At 38.6% G+C, this 7,161-nt stretch overlaps 1 pseudogene; it reads left to right on the top strand.

The window, feature by feature from the left end:
- Positions 1-6,123: 6,123 nt before the first annotated feature.
- Positions 6,124-6,751, top strand: LOC141522899 (purine nucleoside phosphorylase pseudogene; annotated as a pseudogene).
- The last annotated feature ends 410 nt before the right edge of the window (positions 6,752-7,161 follow it).

Below are 7,161 nucleotides of genomic sequence, written 5' to 3'. Positions count from 1 at the left end.
TGACTGACTAAGTTTCATCATTTGTAAATTGAGTTGTTGAAAGAAATGGCAAACCATACTGGTATTTTTGCCTAGAAAACCCCAAATAGGGCCATGAAGAGTCAGACACGGTGAATTACAACAAAATGAGAAAAATGCAGAAAATGTGGGGAAATAAGGAAATTGAAAGAGAAGACACCAAGAATTAGTTCTGTTAATATAGTCCTTTATGTTTTATTAGTTACACAACAGTTTTATTCCTATCTCAAATATGTGACTGACAACTTTCTTGATCCCAACTCTGCCTCATTTTGCATGGTGTCTAAAACCCAACAAATGTGAATTTCCTCAATAAGAAAATATAATTTATGGACAGACACTAAAGAAAAAAAATCTGCTTATTCTCAGAGCTGTCAAAATCATGAGGGCTGAGGATGATAGAGGGGTGAGGGGTCATAAATCCAGAAATGGAAATCACATTCCTTTGAGAAGAAAACTATGTAAAAGCATTAAATATGGATTCAAGTGGCCCAGAACACTCTATTGTGAAAAATGTTTACTATGTGTGTGACGTTGACAAGGTGACTACTTCACCTCAACTTCCTGGTATACGAAACGATGGAGTTGGGCTAGATGACTTCTTAAGTCCTAATAAACTTTGCTTTATTTATTTTATATTATTACAATAATCTTGTAGTGAAAGTAAACTGAATGCCCCTCCTCCACAAAAAGATAGAGAAACATCAAGAGAAATGAAGTGAGAGAAAAAAAAGTGAACTTCAGTCTGTGTTCAGATTCCATTGGCTCTGTCTCTGGGATGAGTCGCCTTCTTTATCATAAGTCCACCAGAGAAGTTGCTTCAATATTTTTCCATGGTTGCTATTACTAGCTGTATTTCCCTCTACTCTACTCCTCCCACTCTCATCTACTCCATTCTCTCTCCTTTCACTCTGTACCTGCTCAGCAGTGTGTTGTATCTGAATATCCTTGTCCACAATCTTCCTTCTCTTCTATCACCTATTCCCCCTTTCCCTCCCCCATTCCCCCTTATCTCATCCCTTTCCTCTCATTTTTCTCTAGGGTAAGATAGATTTCTATACCCTATTAAGTATGTAGGTTATTCCCTCTCTGAGACATTTCTGATGAAAATGAAGGCTCATTCATTCCCCCTTGCTTTCCCCCATTCCACTCCATTGTCAAAGCTTTTTCTTGACTCTTATATGAAATATCTTAGTCCCTTCTTCCTCTCCTTTCACTTCCTCCCAGAACTTTCCCTTATCATCCATTAACTCCATCTTATTACTATATTATACCATTGTATTCAGCTCCTTCCTGTGCCTTGTCTATATATATGCTCCTTCTAACTGCTCTTATAAATGAGAAAGTTCATATGATTATCAGTATCTTCTTCCCCTGCAGGAATACACACCATTCAACATCATTAAGTTCCTCATAGTTAGTCCTTCTCATCCACTCCCTCTATGATTCATCTGAGTCCTATACTTAGAGATCAAACTTTCTGTTCAGCTCTGGTTGTTTCAGTAGGAAAGTTTGAAAGTCTCTTGTTTCATTGAAAGTCCATCTTTCCCCTGAAAGAAGATGTTCAGTGTTGCTGGGTAGTTTATTCTAGGTTGTAAACCAAGATCTTTTGCCTTCTGAAATATCATATTCCACACACTATGAGCCCTTAACGTAGATGCTGCCAGATCCTATGTAATGCTGACTATAGAGTCACAGTAGTTGTTGTTTCTTTCTGGCAACTCATAGTATTTTCTCTTTTGACTTGGGAGTTTGGGAATTTGGCTATAATATTCTTGGAAGTTTTTCTTTTGAGACCTCTTTCAGGAGGTGATCAGTGAATTCTCTCAATTTCCATTTTACCTTCTGATTCTAGGATCTCAGGGTAGCTTTGTTGTATTATTTCTTGAAAAATGAGTCCTAGGCTCTTTTCCAGGTCATGACTCTCAGGTAGCCCAATAATTTTTAAATTATCTCTTCTGGATCTGTATTCTAGATCAATTGTTTTTCCAATGAGATATTTCATATTTTCTTCTAGTTTTTTTTTCTTTTGGTATTGTTTCATTGTTTCTTGATTTCTTGCAATCAGCTTCCTTTAGTTCCACTCTACATTTGAAGGAGTTATTTTCTTTAGAGAGATTTTTTAAATCTCCTTTTCCAGCTGGCCAATTCTGCTTTTTAAGGCATTCTTCTCATTTGCTTTTTGGGTTTCTTTTTCCAATTTGACTAAACTGGTTTTGAACATACTATTTTCTTCAGTATTTTTTTTGTATTTCTTTCACCAAGCTGCTGACTTGGTTTTCATGATTTATCTTCATTGCTCTCATTTCTTTTCCCAGTTTTTCTTCTGTCTCCTTTATTTTTCAAAATCTTTTTTTTTAGATCTTCTATTGCCTGAACCCATTTCCCATTTCTCTTGGAGGTTTTGGATATAGAAGCTTCGACTTTGTCATCTTCTGAGTGTGTATTTTGATCCTCCATGGGACCAAAGTAATTTTCTATGGTCATATTCTTCTTTTCCTGTTGTTTGTTCATTTTCTCAGCCTATGATTGATTTACTGAACTTCCAAGGCTTTGGGATTTTTTGGGACAGCCACAGGGACCTTAATTCCTCCAAGGTCTTATGTGAAGCTCTGACTGCTCTCTTGCCTATGCTTTGATATGTGAATGACCACAGGCCCTCCCCTCTTCCCTGGAGCTGTGAGGAGGATCCCTGCTCAGCTATGGTGGTGTTGGGGACCAGACTGTAACTTGGATCTGAGTGTGGGCAGACAGCAGAGTGCTGTCCCAGGGAGAGCAGAGAGTCTCTGCAGTCTCCCCTGACCCCCTTATCATCTGTGAGTGGGGAGCTCTGAAAATGCTTGGGTGGCTCTGCTGACTCCCACTGTAGGTTCTCATTGTAGGGTTACTCTGAGGCTGGCACTGGCCAGGGCTCTGTGCTCACTCTGGTGCCTCAGAGTTCTCTCACTGCCCCTTCAAGCCATCCCTGGAGATCCTTGGGCAAAGAGGTTTGGAAACTGTCCTATCTTCCATGGACCAGGCACCCCCAAGGATCCCGCAGGTTCTTCCTGGAAGGCTGTACAGGTTTACTCTACCTGGCTGCACTGTGGCTCAGCTGTGCTGTGGGTCTTTCCAACCCCTGTTATCAGTGAAACAGACCTTTTCTGTGGATCTTCTAAGTTGTCTTGGACTGGGAAATTAAATCACCCAGTCTTTCTGTGGTTCTGCCCCTCTAAAGTTTGACTAAAGTCATAATTTGACAGCTTTTGGAGATTTTCAGGGGGACAAGTTTCTGGGAATTCCTGCCCTCATGCCACCATCTTGGTTCCCTCCTGATAAACTGTGGAACTATGATCCTATGATTCTACTTAATAGCCATATGATCTTTATGGATCACAGAATCTCAGTTGGGGAAAATTTCATTTACCATTTAGTCCAGCTAAAACTAGCTAAGGATTCCCTTTATGACCTCTGCAGCAAAGGGTCATTTGGCTTTCATATAAAGAGACTACTTTTTCTTTAACTGTAAAAAGTAAAGAGGAATAATTAAATTACTTTGCAGAACTGTAATGAAAAAAACACTTTTCAAATCATAATATGCTATGCAAATTGAGTTATTATTCTTCTAATTCAGTAGACAAAAGATTTGGGATCTCCTACCACCAAACATAAAAACCGCAGATATGGAAGTCTTCTTTAGCTTTTCCCTCATTCCCAAAGCTAGGAAGGACTTTACCTCTACCAATACTGAGAAAACAGAGGTCATTCAATGTGAAATACCTCTTTTCTCATTCTCTTCATCTTAAAAACCTAGACGATATCCTTCAGTTTCTCCTTCTTTCTCCCAGTCTCTGATGATGAAGTGATCTTAATTTCTTGTCAAGACCAACCTGTCTACATATAGCCTTGATCCTCTTCCCATCTTCTCCAGTAGATTGTAGGTTCATATATTGCCTCTGGCAAATCTTCATCCTTTCTTTGCTTTCTAGTTCCTATATTATTGCCTTCAAATATCCCTGTCTACCCAATTCTTAAAAAGAAGAAAACCACAGAGTTTATCTACCTCAAAAATAGAACCAGGAAAATTGTAGCAAAGGATGGTCCTGACAGCCTCCGGAGGGTATAGACAGGAATGCTAAACTACTAGCCTTAAAAAATTACCATTATGATGGTAATTTGTCATTCACATCCCAGAGGAAAACTGCGGGATTATGATTCACCATACTACCACACCATTCTCAAGATTTTTTCCTAATACATCTCCTACATTTCTCAACCAAACTCCTTGCAAAAGCTGTTTCCATTAACTGCTTCTACTTACTTTTTCATGTCCTCTAAACTTTTTGAAATCTGGCTTCATCACGCAACTGAAACTTCTTCAAATTTACTAAATCTTAGTATTTTCTTATTGATCTATTGAATTTGAAACTATTGACTATTACCTGCTCTTAAAAAATATCTTTCCTTGGGGTTTTTGTGACATTACTTCAGATATGTACTGGATCCAACTTTAACCCTTAGGTTGTTAAATTTTTTCTACCCTGACTCTTCCTTTTTTATCTTCTTTCATGGCTCATCATTCATATCATGCCTTTAAAAATGGGTGTTCCCAGAGATTTTCTCTTAGAAAATCTCTTTTATGTTTTCCCTTTTACATTTATATTTATATTCCTTTTACATTTTCCCTTCCCTTTTACATTTTCTCTCTCTGAGCTTCAGTCTCACATCACCAGTTGTCTTGGAGACATCTTAAACTTGACAAGTTCAAAACTAAACTCATTACCTTTCTCCCCAATCTTTCACCTTTCCCAGATTTTCTTATTTCTGTCAAGGGCACCATACTCCTTATGGATCCTTATGGATCCCCTAATTGTGTAAATTTGTCTTTATCCTTATCTACAAACTCCCTTACCCTACATAGCTAATTAGTTGTCAAATCTTCTGTTTCACAACATCTCTTCTATTGAACCCCTCCTTCCATTCTATATAACCACCATAGTTCAGACTCTCATCACTTCTCGCTGAATTATTGCAATAACCTCCTAATTAATCTCTTTGCCTTGACTTTTCCCACTCCAATATATTCAGCAAAAAAAAAAATGATTATCATTAAATACTGCTCTGTCCATGTCACTTTCCTAATAAATCAACTCTCATGGCTTCCTATTGTCTCTAGGGAAATAAATTCCTCTGTTAACTTTTAAAACCCTACACAACCTAACCAGTCCTGTTTCAAGTCTCATTGAACATCATCTCCTCTCCCATACTCAGCAGTAGAGTCAAATTAGTCTTCCCTCTGTTCTCCATATATGACATTGCAGCTTCAGTTACCATACCTTTGGACTTTTGACTGTGTCCTGGAATATGGACCATGTTAAACTATGTAGTACCACAAAATGTATGGGAGAAATATTCAAAATGGGAATATCTATAGAATAAAAATCTCAGTACTGTATACCAACTAAGAGTATCCAGGATATCAATGATATTGCTCATTTTAATTGTTAATTTTATAGAATCTTACTTTGAATCATTATCCCGCAGTTTTCCTCTGGGATGTGAATGACAAATTACCATCGTAATAGTAATTTTTTAAGACTAGTAGTTTAGCATTCCTGTCTGTACCCTCCGGAGGCTGTCAGGACCATCCTTTGCTATAATTTTCCTGGTTCTATTTTTGAGGTAGATAATCCTCTAGAGATTACTAGTTATTTCTAGAGTACTGGTCCCTCTCTTTTCTTTTTTACTTCTTGTTGAGAGGGAGATAACTTTGAACTCAGTGACTGAAGGGTTCTAAATTGTTACTCCTTTCAGATTATTGCCTAAAACTATAGAGAAGATTTGGAAACTGAGACCCAGAGAGGTTAAGTGACTTGGCTAGAAATTATTTTTTTGGTGATTATTCAAGTATGAAGATTATAAGAAAACTGCAGATTGGCTATTATCCCATACTAAACATCAACCAGAAATTGCAGTGATCTGTGGTTCTGGATTGGGAGCCTTGGTGAGAGATTGAACCAACACCAGGCCTTTGATTACATTGACATGCTCAACTTCCCTCAAAGCACAGTACCAGGACATGCAAGATGACTGGTATTTGGATATTTAAATGACAAATGCTGTCTGATGATGCAGGGCTGATTCCACTCATATGAAAGTTACCTTCTCTGGAGGGTAACATTCCCTGTGAGAGTTTTCCAACTAATGAACATACACACCTTAATTGTCACCAATGCTGCTAGTGGGCTGAAACTTGATTATGAAGTTGGGGATGTTATGCTGATCTGAGATCATATCTTCTTGGCAGGCCTCAGTGGCAATAATCCACTCAGAGGGCCCAATAATGAGAAGTTTGGAGAAAGGTTTCCTCCTATGTCTGATGCTTATGACAGAATTCTGAGACAAGATGCCCACCTCATATGGAGGCAAATGGAACAGGAATGACCACTGCAGGAAGGAACCTATATTATGGTGGGAGGGCCTAACTTTGAAACCATTGCAGAATGTTGGTTTCTGCAGAGACTAAGAACTGATGCTGTTGGCATGAGCATAGTGCCAGAAGTGATTGTGGCCAGGCATTGTGGCCTTCGAGTTTTTGGATTTTCCTTTATCATGAAAAAAATCAGTATTGGACTATGAAAGCTGGGAGAAAGCCAATCATGGAGAGGTACTGTTGACTGGGCACCTTGCTGCTGAGTAGTTGGAACAACTTGTCTATCTTCCATCTAAGACACCATCTAAGAACACTTTTTGATCCACAGGCAACCTGGCTTCTTCTCTTTTTCCTGCTGTCCACTTTGAATTCCATTCAGTGGCCAACTCTGCCTTCTTGCTTGAGCCATTTAGTTTTCTTCCCTGAGGTTGTAGTAGACAAATGAGAAATACTAGAGAATATCTACTTATCCTTTCATCTCCTTCCTAATGGTACCAAATTCTCTTTTACTCTACTGATTCCTTCCCTGCCATGGAAAGCTGATCATTGCACTGCAGCTTCTACACACAGTCAACATCCTTTATGTATTTTGCACTAAGGCTGCTGCTAATACTTTGAAGACTATTGGTACATTCCCTGAGGTCCCACTCTGGCATCCTTTGACTGGTCCTTTGTGGTCCAGACCAGTATGTGTTACAAACTTAGTACTATGTGGGAATAGAAAGACAGAC

This window comes from Macrotis lagotis, chromosome 4 (assembly GCF_037893015.1).
Source record: "Macrotis lagotis isolate mMagLag1 chromosome 4, bilby.v1.9.chrom.fasta, whole genome shotgun sequence".
Taxonomy (NCBI): Eukaryota; Metazoa; Chordata; class Mammalia; order Peramelemorphia; family Peramelidae; genus Macrotis; species Macrotis lagotis.
Note: the sequence above shows the minus strand (reverse complement) of the source record. Positions and strands in the feature narration are given on the sequence as shown.